This window comes from Hyperolius riggenbachi, chromosome 12 (genome assembly GCF_040937935.1).
Source record: "Hyperolius riggenbachi isolate aHypRig1 chromosome 12, aHypRig1.pri, whole genome shotgun sequence".
Classification (NCBI taxonomy): Eukaryota; Metazoa; Chordata; class Amphibia; order Anura; family Hyperoliidae; genus Hyperolius; species Hyperolius riggenbachi.
Genome location: NC_090657.1, coordinates 93,542,001 through 93,560,236, shown reverse-complemented (window position 1 = coordinate 93,560,236; position 18,236 = coordinate 93,542,001). Strand labels below are relative to the sequence as shown.

General features: G+C 42.0%; 1 protein-coding gene across 1 annotated transcript in view; it reads left to right on the top strand.

Annotated features, from left to right (window-relative positions):
• Window positions 1-18,236, top strand: part of LOC137540955 (uncharacterized) — a 592,808-nt gene that overhangs the window by 196,506 nt on the left and 378,066 nt on the right. The window lies entirely within an intron of this gene.

Genomic DNA, 18,236 nt, shown 5'->3' with positions numbered 1-18,236 from the left:
AGAACTTAGGGGCATATTTAAAATGATTTAAATATACCCCCAAATTCTAATAATGGCCTCCTCCTCCCCATAGCCATACCAATCCTCACCAAAAAGGGTCAAAGCATAGAAACGCAAACAAAACAAAAAAAGATGCAGGCCAACAATTGTAATTCTGGAAAATACCAATTGCACTAGCAAAAACCCGGCAATGCAATTCACATGTTCATCGCCGTGCTGTTGCTATTGGCAAAATGGGAACGATACAATTTTTAAATCGAAACGTGCTTAATAAAAAAGGGCCCTAATTACTTAATCTCCATCTAAGATAGTTTATTATATTCTTTTTTTAACAGAGTCCTTTGGCTAATCCAGTTGGCTAAAACTAAATCACATTTTGGCCAATAGGATTGTAAGCCGGCCCACCATGGTAAGGTAGACTCTATTAGGGCGAGTTAGGGAATAGGAGTGAGAGAGGAATAGGGGATAGTGTTTTGGAGAAGGAAGATGGGGATAGGTGGTCTTAAGGGGTACCACTCTTACACCATCAAGAGCAAAGTCGGGGAACACAGCGACCACCTGATAAATAATTGGGATCCAGCTGGTCCCCCTTAGGCCGGGTTCAACACTGGGATCGCAAAAGGCAAATTGCAATCGCCTATGGAGTGTAATTGCATATCTACCAAGCAATTGTGGCTCCATGTTACAGTGATTGCGTTTTTCAGTCTCATTCCAGAGAATGAGAATGGCTTCTAACTGCCAGCAAAATGTTGCACGCAGTGCACTTTTGCGATATACGCACATCACAGGCACTGCAAGGATTTACCGCAGTGCTTTGCTGAATACCGGCTATCAGCAAAGAGCAGAAAAACTACTTATTAAAGCACCCCATGTGTAAACTGGCCCTTAAGAGAACTTTATTGGTGATTACAAATTGTTGCAACCTGCAGAGTAGAACTCAGGGGCATATTTAAAATGATTTAAATATACCCCCAAATTCTAATAATGGCCTCCTCCTCCCCATAGCCATACCAATCCTCACCAAAAAGGGTCAAAGCATAGAAACGCAAACAAAACAAAAAAAGATGCAGGCCAACAATTGTAATTCTGGAAAATACCAATTGCACTAGCAAAAACCCGGCAATGCAATTCACATGTTCATCGCCGTGCTGTTGCTATTGGCAAAATGGGAACGATACAATTTTTAAATCGAAACGTGCTTAATAAAAAGGGCCCTAATTACTTAATCTCCATCTAAGATAGTTTATTATATTCTTTTTTTAACAGAGTCCTTTGGCTAATCCAGTTGGCTAAAACTAAATCACATTTTGGCCAATAGGATTGTAAGCCGGCCCACCATGGTAAGGTAGACTCTATTAGGGCGGGTTAGGGAATAGGAGTGAGAGAGGAATAGGGGATAGCGTTTTGGAGAGGGAAGAGGGGGATAGGTGGTCTTAAAGGGTTCCACTCTTACACCATCAAGTGCAAAGTCGGGGAACACAACCACCACCTGATAAATAATTGGGATCCAGCTGGTCCCCCTGAGGCCGGGTTCAATACTGGGATTGCAAAAGGCAAATCGCAATCACCTATGGAGTGTAATTGCATTTCTACCAAGCAATTGTGGCTCCATGTTACAGTGATTGCGTTTTTCTGTCTCATTCCAGAGAATGAGAATGGCTTCTAACTGCCAGCAAAATGTTGCACGCAGTGCACTTTTGCGATATACGCACATCACAGGCACTGCAAGGATTTACCGCAGTGCTTTGCTGAATACCGGCTATCAGCAAAGAGCAGAAAAACTACTTATAAGAGCACCCCAAGTGTGAACTGGCCCTTAAGAGAACTTTATTGGTGATTACAAATTGTTGCAACCTGCAATGTAGAACTCAGGGGCGTATTTAAAATGATTTAAATATACCCCCAAATTCTAATAATGGCCTCCTCCTCCCCATAGCCATACCAATCCTCACCAAAAAGGTACAAAGCATAGAACTGCAAACAAAACAAAAAAAGATGCAGGCCAACAATTGTAATTCTGGAAAATACCAATTGCACTAGCAAAAACCCGGCAATGCAATTCACATGTTCATCGCCGTGCTGTTGCTATTGGAAAAATGGGAACGATACAATTTTTAAATCGAAACATGCTTAATAAAAAAGGGCGCTAATTAGTTAATCTCCATCTAAGATAGTTTATTATATTCTTTTTTTAACAGAGTCCTTTGGCTAATCCAGTTGGCTAAAACTAAATCACATTTTGGCCAATAGGATTGTAAGCCGGCCCACCATGGTAAGGTAGACTCTATTAGGGCGGGTTAGGGAATAGGAGTGAGAGAGGAATAGGGGATAGCGTTTTGGAGAGGGAAGAGGGGGATAGGTGGTCTTAAAGGGTTCCACTCTTACACCATCAAGTGCACAGTCGGGGAACACAACGACCACCTGATAAATAATTGGGATCCAGCTGGTCCCCCTTAGGCCGGGTTCAATACTGGGATTGCAAAAAGCAAATCGCAATCACCTATGGAGTGTAATTGCATTTCTACCAAGCAATTGTGGCTCCATGTTACAGTGATTGCGTTTTTCTGTCTCATTCCAGAGAATGAGAATGGCTTCTAACTGCCAGCAAAATGTTGCACGCAGTGCACTTTTGCGATATACGCACATCACAGGCACTGCAAGGATTTACCGCAGTGCTTTGCTGAATACCGGCTATCAGCAAAGAGCAGAAAAACTACTTATTAAAGCACCCCAAGTGTAAACTGGCCCTCAAGAGAACTTTATTGGTGATAACAAATTGTTGCAACCTGCAGAGTAGAACTCTAGGGCATATTTAAAATGATTTAAATATACCCCCAAATTCTAATAATGGCCTCCTCCTCCCCATAGCCATACCAATCCTCACCAAAAAGGGTCAAAGCATAGAAACGCAAACAAAACAAAAAAAGATGCAGGCCAACAATTGTAATTCTGGAAAATACCAATTGCACTAGCAAAAACCCGGCAATGCAATTCACATGTTCATCGCCGTGCTGTTGCTATTGGCAAAATGGGAACGATACAATTTTTAAATCGAAACGTGCTTAATAAAAAGGGCCCTAATTACTTAATCTCCATCTAAGATAGTTTATTATATATTTTTTTTAACAGAGTCCTTTGGCTAATCCAGTTGGCTAAAACTAAATCACATTTTGGCCAATAGGATTGTAAGCCGGCCCACCATGGTAAGGTAGACTCTATTAGGGCGGGTTAGGGAATAGGAGTGAGAGAGGAATAGGGGATAGCGTTTTGGAGAGGGAAGAGGGGGATAGGTGGTCTTAAAGGGTTCCACTCTTACACCATCAAGTGCAAAGTCGGGGAACACAACCACCACCTGATAAATAATTGGGATCCAGCTGGTCCCCCTGAGGCCGGGTTCAATACTGGGATTGCAAAAGGCAAATCGCAATCACCTATGGAGTGTAATTGCATTTCTACCAAGCAATTGTGGCTCCATTTTACAGTGATTGCGTTTTTCTGTCTCATTCCAGAGAATGAGAATGGCTTCTAACTGCCAGCAAAATGTTGCACGCAGTGCACTTTTGCGATATACGCACATCTCAGGCACTGCAAGGATTTACCGCAGTGCTTTGCTCAATACCGGCTATCAGCAAAGAGCAGAAAAACTACTTATAAAAGCACCCCAAGTGTGAACTGGCCCTTAAGAGAACTTTATTGGTGATTACAAATTGTTGCAACCTGCAATGTAGAACTCAGGGGCGTATTTAAAATGATTTAAATATACCCCCAAATTCTAATAATGGCCTCCTCCTCCCCATAGCCATACCAATCCTCACCAAAAAGGTACAAAGCATAGAACTGCAAACAAAACAAAAAAAGATGCAGGCCAACAATTGTAATTCTGGAAAATACCAATTGCACTAGCAAAAACCCGGCAATGCAATTCACATGTTCATCGCCGTGCTGTTGCTATTGGCAAAATGGGAACGATACAATTTTTAAATCGAAACGTGCTTAATAAAAAAGGGCCCTAATTACTTAATCTCCATCTAAGATAGTTTATTATATTCTTTTTTTAACAGAGTCCTTTGGCTAATCCAGTTGGCTAAAACTAAATCACATTTTGGCCAATAGGATTGTAAGCCGGCCCACCATGGTAAGGTAGACTCTATTAGGGCGGGTTAGGGAATAGGAGTGAGAGAGGAATAGGGGATAGCGTTTTGGAGAAGGAAGATGGGGATAGGTGGTCTTAAGGGGTACCACTCTTACACCATCAAGTGCAAAGTCGGGGAACACAGCGACCACCTGATAAATAATTGGGATCCAGCTGGTCCCCCTTAGGCCGGGTTCAACACTGGGATCGCAAAAGGCAAATCGCAATCGCCTATGGAGTGTAATTGCATATCTACCAAGCAATTGTGGCTCCATGTTACAGTGATTGCGTTTTTCAGTCTCATTCCAGAGAATGAGAATGGCGTTCTAACTGCCAGCAAAATGTTACACGCAGTGCACTTTTGCGATATACGCACATCACAGGCACTGCAAGGATTTACCGCAGTGCTTTGCTGAATACCGGCTATCAGCAAAGAGCAGAAACACTACTTATAAAAGCACCCCAAGTGTGAACTGGCCCTTAAGAGAACTTTATTGGTGATTACAAATTGTTGCAACCTGCAATGTAGAACTCAGGGGCGTATTTAAAATGATTTAAATATACCCCAAATTCTAATAATCGCCTCCTCATCCCCATAGCCATACCAATCCTCACCAAAAAGGTACAAAGCATAGAACTGCAAACAAAACAAAAAAAGATGCAGGCCAACAATTGTAATTCTGGAAAATACCAATTGCACTAGCAAAAACCCAGCAATGCAATTCACATGTTCATCGCCGTGCTGTTGCTATTGGAAAAATGTAAACGATACAATTTTTAAATCGAAACATGCTTAATAAAAAAGGGCGCTAATTAGTTAATCTCCATCTAAGATAGTTTATTATATTCTTTTTTTAACAGAGTCCTTTGGCTAATCCAGTTGGCTAAAACTAAATCACATTTTGGCCAATAGGATTGTAAGCCGGCCCACCATGGTAAGGTAGACTCTATTAGGGCGGGTTAGGTGATGGGAGTGAGAGAGGAATAGAGTATAGCGTTTTGGAGAGGGAAGAGGGGGATAGGTGGTCTTAAAGGGTTCCACTCTTACACCATCAAGTGCAAAGTCGGGGAACACAACCACCACCTGATAAATAATTGGGATCCAGCTGGTCCCCCTGAGGCCGGGTTCAATACTGGGATTGCAAAAGGCAAATCGCAATCACCTATGGAGTGTAATTGCATTTCTACCAAGCAATTGTGGCTCCATGTTACAGTGATTGCGTTTTTCTGTCTCATTCCAGAGAATGAGAATGGCTTCTAACTGCCAGCAAAATGTTGCACGCAGTGCACTTTTGCGATATACGCACATCACAGGCACTGCAAGGATTTACCGCAGTGCTTTGCTGAATACCGGCTATCAGCAAAGAGCAGAAAAACTACTTATTAAAGCACCCCAAGTGTAAACTGGCCCTTAAGAGAACTTTATTGGTGATTGCAAATTGTTGCAACCTGCAGAGTAGAACTCAGGGGCATATTTAAAATGATTTAAATATACCCCCAAATTCTAATAATGGCCTCCTCCTCCCCATAGCCATACCAATCCTCACCAAAAAGGGTCAAAGCATAGAAACGCAAACAAAACAAAAAAAGATGCAGGCCAACAATTGTAATTCTGGAAAATACCAATTGCACTAGCAAAAACCCGGCAATGCAATTCACATGTTCATCGCCGTGCTGTTGCTATTGGCAAAATGGGAACGATACAATTTTTAAATCGAAACGTGCTTAATAAAAAAGGGCCCTAATTACTTAATCTCCATCTAAGATAGTTTATTATATTCTTTTTTTAACAGAGTCCTTTGGCTAATCCAGTTGGCTAAAACTAAATCACATTTTGGCCAATAGGATTGTAAGCAGGCCCACCATGGTAAGGTAGACTCTATTAGGGCGGGTTAGGTGATGGGAGTGAGAGAGGAATAGAGTATAGCGTTTTGGAGAGGGAAGAGGGGGATAGGTGGTCTTAAAGGGTTCCACTCTTACACCATCAAGTGCAAAGTCGGGGAACACAACGACCACCTGATAAATAATTGGGATCCAGCTGGTCCCCTTTAGGCCGGATTCAATACTGGGATTGCAAAAGGCAAATCGCAATCACCTATGGAGTGTAATTGCATTTCTACCAAGCAATTGTGGCTCCATGTTACAGTGATTGCGTTTTTCTGTCTCATTCCAGAGAATGAGAATGGCTTCTAACTGCCAGCAAAATGTTGCACGCAGTGCACTTTTGCGATATACGCACATCACAGGCACTGCAAGGATTTACCGCAGTGCTTTGCTGAATACCGGCTATCAGCAAAGAGCAGAAAAACTACTTATTAAAGCACCCCAAGTGTAAACTGGCCCTTAAGAGAACTTTATTGGTGATTACAAATTGTTGCAACCTGCAGAGTAGAACTCAGGGGCATATTTAAAATGATTTAAATATACCCCCAAATTCTAATAATGGCCTCCTCCTCCCCATAGCCATACCAATCCTCACCAAAAAGGGTCAAAGCATAGAAACGCAAACAAAACAAAAAAAAGATGCAGGCCAACAATTGTAATTCTGGAAAATACCAATTGCACTAGCAAAAACCCGGCAATGCAATTCACATGTTCATCGCCGTGCTGTTGCTATTGGCAAAATGGGAACGATACAATTTTTAAATCGAAACGTGCTTAATAAAAAGGGCCCTAATTACTTAATCTCCATCTAAGATAGTTTATTATATTCTTTTTTTAACAAAGTCCTTTGGCTAATCCAGTTGGCTAAAACTAAATCACATTTTGGCCAATAGGATTGTAAGCCGGCCCACCATGGTAAGGTAGACTCTATTAGGGCGGGTTAGGGAATAGGAGTGAAAGAGGAATAGGGGATAGCGTTTTGGAGAAGGAAGATGGGTATAGGTGGTCTTAAGGGGTACCACTCTTACACCATCAAGTGCAAAGTCGGGGAACACAGCGACCACCTGATAAATAATTGGGATCCAGCTGGTCCCCCTTAGGCCGGGTTCAACACTGGGATCGCAAAAGGCAAATCGCAATCGCCTATGGAGTGTAATTGCATATCTATCAAGCAATTGTGGCTCCATGTTACAGTGATTGCGTTTTTCAGTCTCATTCCAGAGAATGAGAATGGCGTTCTAACTGCCAGCAAAATGTTACACGCAGTGCACTTTTGCGATATACGCACATCACAGGCACTGCAAGGATTTACCGCAGTGCTTTGCTCAATACCGGCTATCAGCAAAGAGCAGAAAAACTACTTATAAAAGCACCCCAAGTGTGAACTGGCCCTTAAGAGAACTTTATTGGTGATTACAAATTGTTGCAACCTGCAATGTAGAACTCAGGGGCGTCTTTAAAATGATTTAAATATACCCCCAAATTCTAATAATGGCCTCCTCCTCCCCATAGCCATACCAATCCTCACCAAAAAGGTACAAAGCATAGAACTGCAAACAAAACAAAAAAAGATGCAGGCCAACAATTGTAATTCTGGAAAATACCAATTGCACTAGCAAAAACCCGGCAATGCAATTCACATGTTCATCGCCGTGCTGTTGCTATTGGAAAAATGGGAACGATACAATTTTTAAATCGAAACGTGCTTAATAAAAAAGGGCCCTAATTACTTAATCTCCATCTAAGATAGTTTATTATATTCTTTTTTTAACAGAGTCCTTTGGCTAATCCAGTTGGCTAAAACTAAATCACATTTTGGCCAATAGGATTGTAAGCCGGCCCACCATGGTAAGGTAGACTCTATTAGGGCGGGTTAGGTGATGGGAGTGAGAGAGGAATAGAGTATAGCATTTTGGAGAGGGAAGAGGGGGATAGGTGGTCTTAAAGGGTTCCACTCTTACACCATCAAGTGCAAAGTCGGGGAACACAACGACCACCTGATAAATAATTGGGATCCAGCTGGTCCCCCTTAGGCCGGGTTCAATACTGGGATTGCAAAAGGCAAATCGCAATCACCTATGGAGTGTAATTGCATTTCTACCAAGCAATTGTGGCTCCATGTTACAGTGATTGCGTTTTTCTGTCTCATTCCAGAGAATGAGAATGGCTTCTAACTGCCAGCAAAATGTTGCACGCAGTGCACTTTTGCGATATACGCACATCACAGGCACTGCAAGGATTTACCGCAGTGCTTTGCTGAATACCGGCTATCAGCAAAGAGTAGAAAAACTACTTATTAAAGCACCCCAAGTGTAAACTGGCCCTTAAGAGAACTTTATTGGTGATTACAAATTGTTGCAACTTGCAGAGTAGAACTCAGGGGCATATTTAAAATGATTTAAATATACCCCCAAATTCTAATAATGGCCTCCTCCTCCCCATAGCCATACCAATCCTCACCAAAAAGGGTGAAAGCATAGAAACGCAAACAAAACAAAAAAAGATGCAGGCCAACAATTGTAATTCTGGAAAATACCAATTGCACTAGCAAAAACCCGGCAATGCAATTCACATGTTCATCGCCGTGCTGTTGCTATTGGAAACATGTAAACGATACAATTTTTAAATCGAAACATGCTTAATAAAAAAGGGCGCTAATTAGTTAATCTCCATCTAAGATAGTTTATTATATTCTTTTTTTAACAGAGTCCTTTGGCTAATCCAGTTGGCTAAAACTAAATCACATTTTGGCCAATAGGATTGTAAGCCGGCCCACCATGGTAAGGTAGACTCTATTAGGGCGGGTTAGGTGATGGGAGTGAGAGAGGAATAGAGTATAGCGTTTTGGAGAGGGAAGAGGGGGATAGGTGGTCTTAAAGGGTTCCACTCTTACACCATCAAGTGCAAAGTCGGGGAACACAACCACCACCTGATAAATAATTGGGATCCAGCTGGTCCCCCTGAGGCCGGGTTCAATACTGGGATTGCAAAAGGCAAATCGCAATCACCTATGGAGTGTAATTGCATTTCTACCAAGCAATTGTGGCTCCATGTTACAGTGATTGCGTTTTTCTGTCTCATTCCAGAGAATGAGAATGGCTTCTAACTGCCAGCAAAATGTTGCACGCAGTGCACTTTTGCGATATACGCACATCACAGGCACTGCAAGGATTTACCGCAGTGCTTTGCTGAATACCGGCTATCAGCAAAGAGCAGAAAAACTACTTATTAAAGCACCCCAAGTGTAAACTGGCCCTTAAGAGAACTTTATTGGTGATTACAAATTGTTGCAACCTGCAGAGTAGAACTCAGGGGCATATTTAAAATGATTTAAATATACCCCCAAATTCTAATAATGGCCTCCTCCTCCCCATAGCCATACCAATCCTCACCAAAAAGGGTCAAAGCATAGAAACGCAAACAAAACAAAAAAAGATGCAGGCCAACAATTGTAATTCTGGAAAATACCAATTGCACTAGCAAAAACCCGGCAATGCAATTCACATGTTCATCGCCGTGCTGTTGCTATTGGCAAAATGGGAACGATACAATTTTTAAATCGAAACGTGCTTAATAAAAAAGGGCCCTAATTACTTAATCTCCATCTAAGATAGTTTATTATATTCTTTTTTTAACAGAGTCCTTTGGCTAATCCAGTTGGCTAAAACTAAATCACATTTTGGCCAATAGGATTGTAAGCAGGCCCACCATGGTAAGGTAGACTCTATTAGGGCGGGTTAGGTGATGGGAGTGAGAGAGGAATAGAGTATAGCGTTTTGGAGAGGGAAGAGGGGGATAGGTGGTCTTAGAGGGTTCCACTCTTACACCATCAAGTGCAAAGTCGGGGAACACAACGACCACCTGATAAATAATTGGGATCCAGCTGGTCCCCCTTAGGCCGGGTTCAATACTGGGATTGCAAAAGGCAAATCGCAATCACCTATGGAGTGTAATTGCATTTCTACCAAACAATTGTGGCTCCATGTTACAGTGATTGCGTTTTTCTGTCTCATTCCAGAGAATGAGAATGGCTTCTAACTGCCAGCAAAATGTTGCACGCAGTGCACTTTTGTGATATACGCACATCACAGGCACTGCAAGGATTTACCGCAGTGCTTTGCTGAATACCGGCTATCAGCAAAGAGCAGAAAAACTACTTATTAAAGCACCCCAAGTGTAAACTGGCCCTTAAGAGAACTTTATTGGTGATTACAAATTGTTGCAACCTGCAGAGTAGAACTCAGGGGCATATTTAAAATGATTTAAATATACCCCCAAATTCTAATAATGGCCTCCTCCTCCCCATAGCCATACCAATCCTCACCAAAAAGGGTCAAAGCATAGAAACGCAAACAAAACAAAAAAAGATGCAGGCCAACAATTGTAATTCTGGATAATACCAATTGCACTAGCAAAAACCCGGCAATGCAATTCACATGTTCATCGCCGTGCTGTTGCTATTGGCAAAATGGGAACGATACAATTTTTAAATCGAAACGTGCTTAATAAAAAGGGCCCTAATTACTTAATCTCCATCTAAGATAGTTTATTATATTCTTTTTTTAACAGAGTCCTTTGGCTAATCCAGTTGGCTAAAACTAAATCACATTTTGGCCAATAGGATTGTAAGCCGGCCCACCATGGTAAGGTAGACTCTATTAGGGCGGGTTAGGGAATAGGAGTGAGAGAGGAATAGGGGATAGCGTTTTGGAGAAGGAAGATGGGGATAGGTGGTCTTAAGGGGTACCACTCTTACACCATCAAGTGCAAAGTCGGGGAACACAGCGACCACCTGATAAATAATTGGGATCCAGCTGGTCCCCCTTAGGCCGGGTTCAACACTGGGATCGCAAAAGGCAAATCGCAATCGCCTATGGAGTGTAATTGCATATCTACCAAGCAATTGTGGCTCCATGTTACAGTGATTGCGTTTTTCTGTCTCATTCCAGAGAATGAGAATGGCTTCTAACTGCCAGCAAAATGTTGCACGCAGTGCACTTTTGTGATATACGCACATCACAGGCACTGCAAGGATTTACCGCAGTGCTTTGCTGAATACCGGCTATCAGCAAAGAGCAGAAAAACTACTTATTAAAGCACCCCAAGTGTAAACTGGCCCTTAAGAGAACTTTATTGGTGATTACAAATTGTTGCAACCTGCAGAGTAGAACTCAGGGGCATATTTAAAATGATTTAAATATACCCCCAAATTCTAATAATGGCCTCCTCCTCCCCATAGCCATACCAATCCTCACCAAAAAGGGTCAAAGCATAGAAACGCAAACAAAACAAAAAAAGATGCAGGCCAACAATTGTAATTCTGGAAAATACCAATTGCACTAGCAAAAACCCAGCAATGCAATTCACATGTTCATCGCCGTGCTGTTGCTATTGGCAAAATGGGAACGATACAATTTTTAAATCGAAACGTGCTTAATAAAAAGGGCCCTAATTACTTAATCTCCATCTAAGATAGTTTATTATATTCTTTTTTTAACAGAGTCCTTTGGCTAATCCAGTTGGCTAAAACTAAATCACATTTTGGCCAATAGGATTGTAAGCCGGCCCACCATGGTAAGGTAGACTCTATTAGGGCGGGTTAGGGAATAGGAGTGAGAGAGGAATAGGGGATAGCGTTTTGGAGAAGGAAGATGGGGATAGGTGGTCTTAAGGGGTACCACTCTTACACCATCAAGTGCAAAGTCGGGGAACACAGCGACCACCTGATAAATAATTGGGATCCAGCTGGTCCCCCTTAGGCCGGGTTCAACACTGGGATCGCAAAAGGCAAATCGCAATCGCCTATGGAGTGTAATTGCATATCTACCAAGCAATTGTGGCTCCATGTTACAGTGATTGCGTTTTTCTGTCTCATTCCAGAGAATGAGAATGGCTTCTAACTGCCAGCAAAATGTTGCACGCAGTGCACTTTTGCGATATACGCACATCACAGGCACTGCAAGGATTTACCGCAGTGCTTTGCTGAATACCGGCTATCAGCAAAGAGCAGAAAAACTACTTATAAAAGCACCCCAAGTGTGAACTGGCCCTTAAGAGAACTTTATTGGTGATTACAAATTGTTGCAACCTGCAATGTAGAACTCAGGGGCGTATTTAAAATGATTTAAATATAACCCCAAATTCTAATAATGGCCTCCTCCTCCCCATAGCCATACCAATCCTCACCAAAAAGGTACAAAGCATAGAACTGCAAACAAAACAAAAAAAGATGCAGGCCAACAATTGTAATTCTGGAAAATACCAATTGCACTAGCAAAAACCCGGCAATGCAATTCACATGTTCATCGCCGTGCTGTTGCTATTGGAAAAATGGGAACGATACAATTTTTAAATCGAAACGTGCTTAATAAAAAAGGGCGCTAATTAGTTAATCTCCATCTAAGATAGTTTATTATATTCTTTTTTTAACAGAGTCCTTTGGCTAATCCAGTTGGCTAAAACTAAATCACATTTTGGCCAATAGGATTGCAAGCAGGCCCACCATGGTAAGGTAGACTCTATTAGGGCGGGTTAGGTGATGGGAGTGAGAGAGGAATAGAGTATAGCGTTTTGGAGAGGGAAGAGAGGGATAGGTGGTCTTAAAGGGTTCCACTCTTACACCATCAAGTGCACAGTCGGGGAACACAACGACCACCTGATAAATAATTGGGATCCAGCTGGTCCCCCTTAGGCCGGGTTCAATACTGGGATTGCAAAAAGCAAATCGCAATCACCTATGGAGTGTAATTGCATTTCTACCAAGCAATTGTGGCTCCATGTTACAGTGATTGCGTTTTTCTGTCTCATTCCAGAGAATGAGAATGGCTTCTAACTGCCAGCAAAATGTTGCACGCAGTGCACTTTTGCGATATACGCACATCACAGGCACTGCAAGGATTTACCGCAGTGCTTTGCTGAATACCGGCTATCAGCAAAGAGCAGAAAAACTACTTATTAAAGCACCCCAAGTGTAAACTGGCCCTTAAGAGAACTTTATTGGTGATTACAAATTGTTGCAACCTGCAGAGTAGAACTCAGGGGCATATTTAAAATGATTTAAATATACCCCCAAATTCTAATAATGGCCTCCTCCTCCCCATAGCCATACCAATCCTCACCAAAAAGGGTCAAAGCATAGAAACGCAAACAAAACAAAAAAAGATGCAGGCCAACAATTGTAATTCTGGATAATACCAATTGCACTAGCAAAAACCCGGCAATGCAATTCACATGTTCATCGCCGTGCTGTTGCTATTGGCAAAATGGGAACGATACAATTTTTAAATCGAAACGTGCTTAATAAAAAGGGCCCTAATTACTTAATCTCCATCTAAGATAGTTTATTATATTCTTTTTTTAACAGAGTCCTTTGGCTAATCCAGTTGGCTAAAACTAAATCACATTTTGGCCAATAGGATTGTAAGCCGGCCCACCATGGTAAGGTAGACTCTATTAGGGCGGGTTAGGGAATAGGAGTGAGAGAGGAATAGGGGATAGCGTTTTGGAGAAGGAAGATGGGTATAGGTGGTCTTAAGGGGTACCACTCTTACACCATCAAGTGCAAAGTCGGGGAACACAGCTACCACCTGATAAATAATTGGGATCCAGCTGGTCCCCCTTAGGCCGGGTTCAACACTGGGATCGCAAAAGGCAAATCGCAATCGCCTATGGAGTGTAATTGCATATCTATCAAGCAATTGTGGCTCCATGTTACAGTGATTGCGTTTTTCAGTCTCATTCCAGAGAATGAGAATGGCGTTCTAACTGCCAGCAAAATGTTACACGCAGTGCACTTTTGCGATATACGCACATCACAGGCACTGCAAGGATTTACCGCAGTGCTTTGCTCAATACCGGCTATCAGCAAAGAGCAGAAAAACTACTTATAAAAGCACCCCAAGTGTGAACTGGCCCTTAAGAGAACTTTATTGGTGATTACAAATTGTTGCAACCTGCAATGTAGAACTCAGGGGCGTCTTTAAAATGATTTAAATATACCCCCAAATTCTAATAATGGCCTCCTCCTCCCCATAGCCATACCAATCCTCACCAAAAAGGTACAAAGCATAGAACTGCAAACAAAACAAAAAAAGATGCAGGCCAACAATTGTAATTCTGGAAAATACCAATTGCACTAGCAAAAACCCGGCAATGCAATTCACATGTTCATCGCCGTGCTGTTGCTATTGGCAAAATGGGAACGATACAATTTTTAAATCGAAACGTGCTTAATAAAAAAGGGCCCTAATTACTTAATCTCCATCTAAGATAGTTTATTATATTCTTTTTTTAACAGAGTCCTTTGGCTAATCCAGTTGGCTAAAACTAAATCACATTTTGGCCAATAGGATTGTAAGCCGGCCCACCATGGTAAGGTAGACTCTATTAGGGCGGGTTAGGGAATAGGAGTGAGAGAGGAATAGGGGATAGCGTTTTGGAGAAGGAAGATGGGGATAGGTGGTCTTAAGGGGTACCACTCTTACACCATCAAGTGCAAAGTCGGGGAACACAGCGACCACCTGATAAATAATTGGGATCCAGCTGGTCCCCCTTAGGCCGGGTTCAACACTGGGATCGCAAAAGGCAAATCGCAATCGCCTATGGAGTGTAATTGCATATCTACCAAGCAATTGTGGCTCCATGTTACAGTGATTGCGTTTTTCAGTCTCATTCCAGAGAATGAGAATGGCGTTCTAACTGCCAGCAAAATGTTACACGCAGTGCACTTTTGCGATATACGCACATCACAGGCACTGCAAGGATTTACCGCAGTGCTTTGCTGAATACCGGCTATCAGCAAAGAGCAGAAAAACTACTTATAAAAGCACCCCAAGTGTGAACTGGCCCTTAAGAGAACTTTATTGGTGATTACAAATTGTTGCAACCTGCAATGTAGAACTCAGGGGCGTATTTAAAATGATTTAAATATACCCCAAATTCTAATAATCGCCTCCTCATCCCCATAGCCATACCAATCCTCACCAAAAAGGTACAAAGCATAGAACTGCAAACAAAACAAAAAAAGATGCAGGCCAACAATTGTAATTCTGGAAAATACCAATTGCACTAGCAAAAACCCAGCAATGCAATTCACATGTTCATCGCCGTGCTGTTGCTATTGGAAAAATGTAAACGATACAATTTTTAAATCGAAACATGCTTAATAAAAAAGGGCGCTAATTAGTTAATCTCCATCTAAGATAGTTTATTATATTCTTTTTTTAACAGAGTCCTTTGGCTAATCCAGTTGGCTAAAACTAAATCACATTTTGGCCAATAGGATTGTAAGCCGGCCCACCATGGTAAGGTAGACTCTATTAGGGCGGGTTAGGTGATGGGAGTGAGAGAGGAATAGAGTATAGCGTTTTGGAGAGGGAAGAGGGGGATAGGTGGTCTTAAAGGGTTCCACTCTTACACCATCAAGTGCAAAGTCGGGGAACACAACCACCACCTGATAAATAATTGGGATCCAGCTGGTCCCCCTGAGGCCGGGTTCAATACTGGGATTGCAAAAGGCAAATCGCAATCACCTATGGAGTGTAATTGCATTTCTACCAAGCAATTGTGGCTCCATGTTACAGTGATTGCGTTTTTCTGTCTCATTCCAGAGAATGAGAATGGCTTCTAACTGCCAGCAAAATGTTGCACGCAGTGCACTTTTGCGATATACGCACATCACAGGCACTGCAAGGATTTACCGCAGTGCTTTGCTGAATACCGGCTATCAGCAAAGAGCAGAAAAACTACTTATTAAAGCACCCCAAGTGTAAACTGGCCCTTAAGAGAACTTTATTGGTGATTACAAATTGTTGCAACCTGCAGAGTAGAACTCAGGGGCATATTTAAAATGATTTAAATATACCCCCAAATTCTAATAATGGCCTCCTCCTCCCCATAGCCATACCAATCCTCACCAAAAAGGGTCAAAGCATAGAAACGCAAACAAAACAAAAAAAGATGCAGGCCAACAATTGTAATTCTGGAAAATACCAATTGCACTAGCAAAAACCCGGCAATGCAATTCACATGTTCATCGCCGTGCTGTTGCTATTGGCAAAATGGGAACGATACAATTTTTAAATCGAAACGTGCTTAATAAAAAAGGGCCCTAATTACTTAATCTCCATCTAAGATAGTTTATTATATTCTTTTTTTAACAGAGTCCTTTGGCTAATCCAGTTGGCTAAAACTAAATCACATTTTGGCCAATAGGATTGTAAGCAGGCCCACCATGGTAAGGTAGACTCTATTAGGGCGGGTTAGGTGATGGGAGTGAGAGAGGAATAGAGTATAGCGTTTTGGAGAGGGAAGAGGGGGATAGGTGGTCTTAAAGGGTTCCACTCTTACACCATCAAGTGCAAAGTCGGGGAACACAACGACCACCTGATAAATAATTGGGATCCAGCTGGTCCCCCTTAGGCCGGGTTCAATACTGGGATTGCAAAAGGCAAATCGCAATCACCTATGGAGTGTAATTGCATTTCTACCAAGCAATTGTGGCTCCATGTTACAGTGATTGCGTTTTTCTGTCTCATTCCAGAGAATGAGAATGGCTTCTAACTGCCAGCAAAATGTTGCACGCAGTGCACTTTTGCGATATACGCACATCACAGGCACTGCAAGGATTTACCGCAGTGCTTTGCTGAATACCGGCTATCAGCAAAGAGCAGAAAAACTACTTATTAAAGCACCCCAAGTGTAAACTGGCCCTTAAGAGAACTTTATTGGTGATTACAAATTGTTGCAACCTGCAGAGTAGAACTCAGGGGCATATTTAAAATGATTTAAATATACCCCCAAATTCTAATAATGGCCTCCTCCTCCCCATAGCCATACCAATCCTCACCAAAAAGGGTCAAAGCATAGATACGCAAACAAAACAAAAAAAGATGCAGGCCAACAATTGTAATTCTGGATAATACCAATTGCACTAGCAAAAACCCGGCAATGCAATTCACATGTTCATCGCCGTGCTGTTGCTATTGGCAAAATGGGAACGATACAATTTTTAAATCGAAACGTGCTTAATAAAAAGGGCCCTAATTACTTAATCTCCATCTAAGATAGTTTATTATATTCTTTTTTTAACAGAGTCCTTTGGCTAATCCAGTTGGCTAAAACTAAATCACATTTTGGCCAATAGGATTGTAAGCCGGCCCACCAGGGTAAGGTAGACTCTATTAGGGCGGGTTAGGGAATAGGAGTGAGAGAGGAATAGGGGATAGCGTTTTGGAGAAGGAAGATGGGGATAGGTGGTCTTAAGGGGTACCACTCTTACACCATCAAGTGCAAAGTCGGGGAACACAGCGACCACCTGATAAATAATTGGGATCCAGCTGGTCCCCCTTAGGCCGGGTTCAACACTGGGATCGCAAAAGGCAAATCGCAATCGCCTATGGAGTGTAATTGCATATCTACCAAGCAATTGTGGCTCCATTTTACAGTGATTGCGTTTTTCAGTCTCATTCCAGAGAATGAGAATGGCGTTCTAACTGCCAGCAAAATGTTACACGCAGTGCACTTTTGCGATATACGCACATCACAGGCACTGCAAGGATTTACCGCAGTGCTTTGCTCAATACCGGCTATCAGCAAAGAGCAGAAAAACTACTTATAAAAGCACCTCAAGTGTGAACTGGCCCTTAAGAGAACTTTATTGGTGATTACAAATTGTTGCAACCTGCAATGTAGAACTCAGGGGCGTATTTAAAATGATTTAAATATACCCCCAAATTCTAATAATCGCCTCCTCCTCCCCATAGCCATACCAATCCTCACCAAAAAGGTACAAAGCATAGAACTGCAAACAAAACAAAAAAAGATGCAGGCCAACAATTGTAATTCTGGAAAATACCAATTGCACTAGCAAAAACCCGGCAATGCAATTCACATGTTCATCGCCGTGCTGTTGCTATTGGAAACATGTAAACGATACAATTTTTAAATCGAAACATGCTTAATAAAAAAGGGCGCTAATTAGTTAATCTCCATCTAAGATAGTTTATTATATTCTTTTTTTAACAGAGTCCTTTGGCTAATCCAGTTGGCTAAAACTAAATCACATTTTGGCCAATAGGATTGTAAGCCGGCCCACCATGGTAAGGTAGACTCTATTAGGGCGGGTTAGGTGATGGGAGTGAGAGAGGAATAGAGTATAGCGTTTTGGAGAGGGAAGAGGGGGATAGGTGGTCTTAAAGGGTTCCACTCTTACACCATCAAG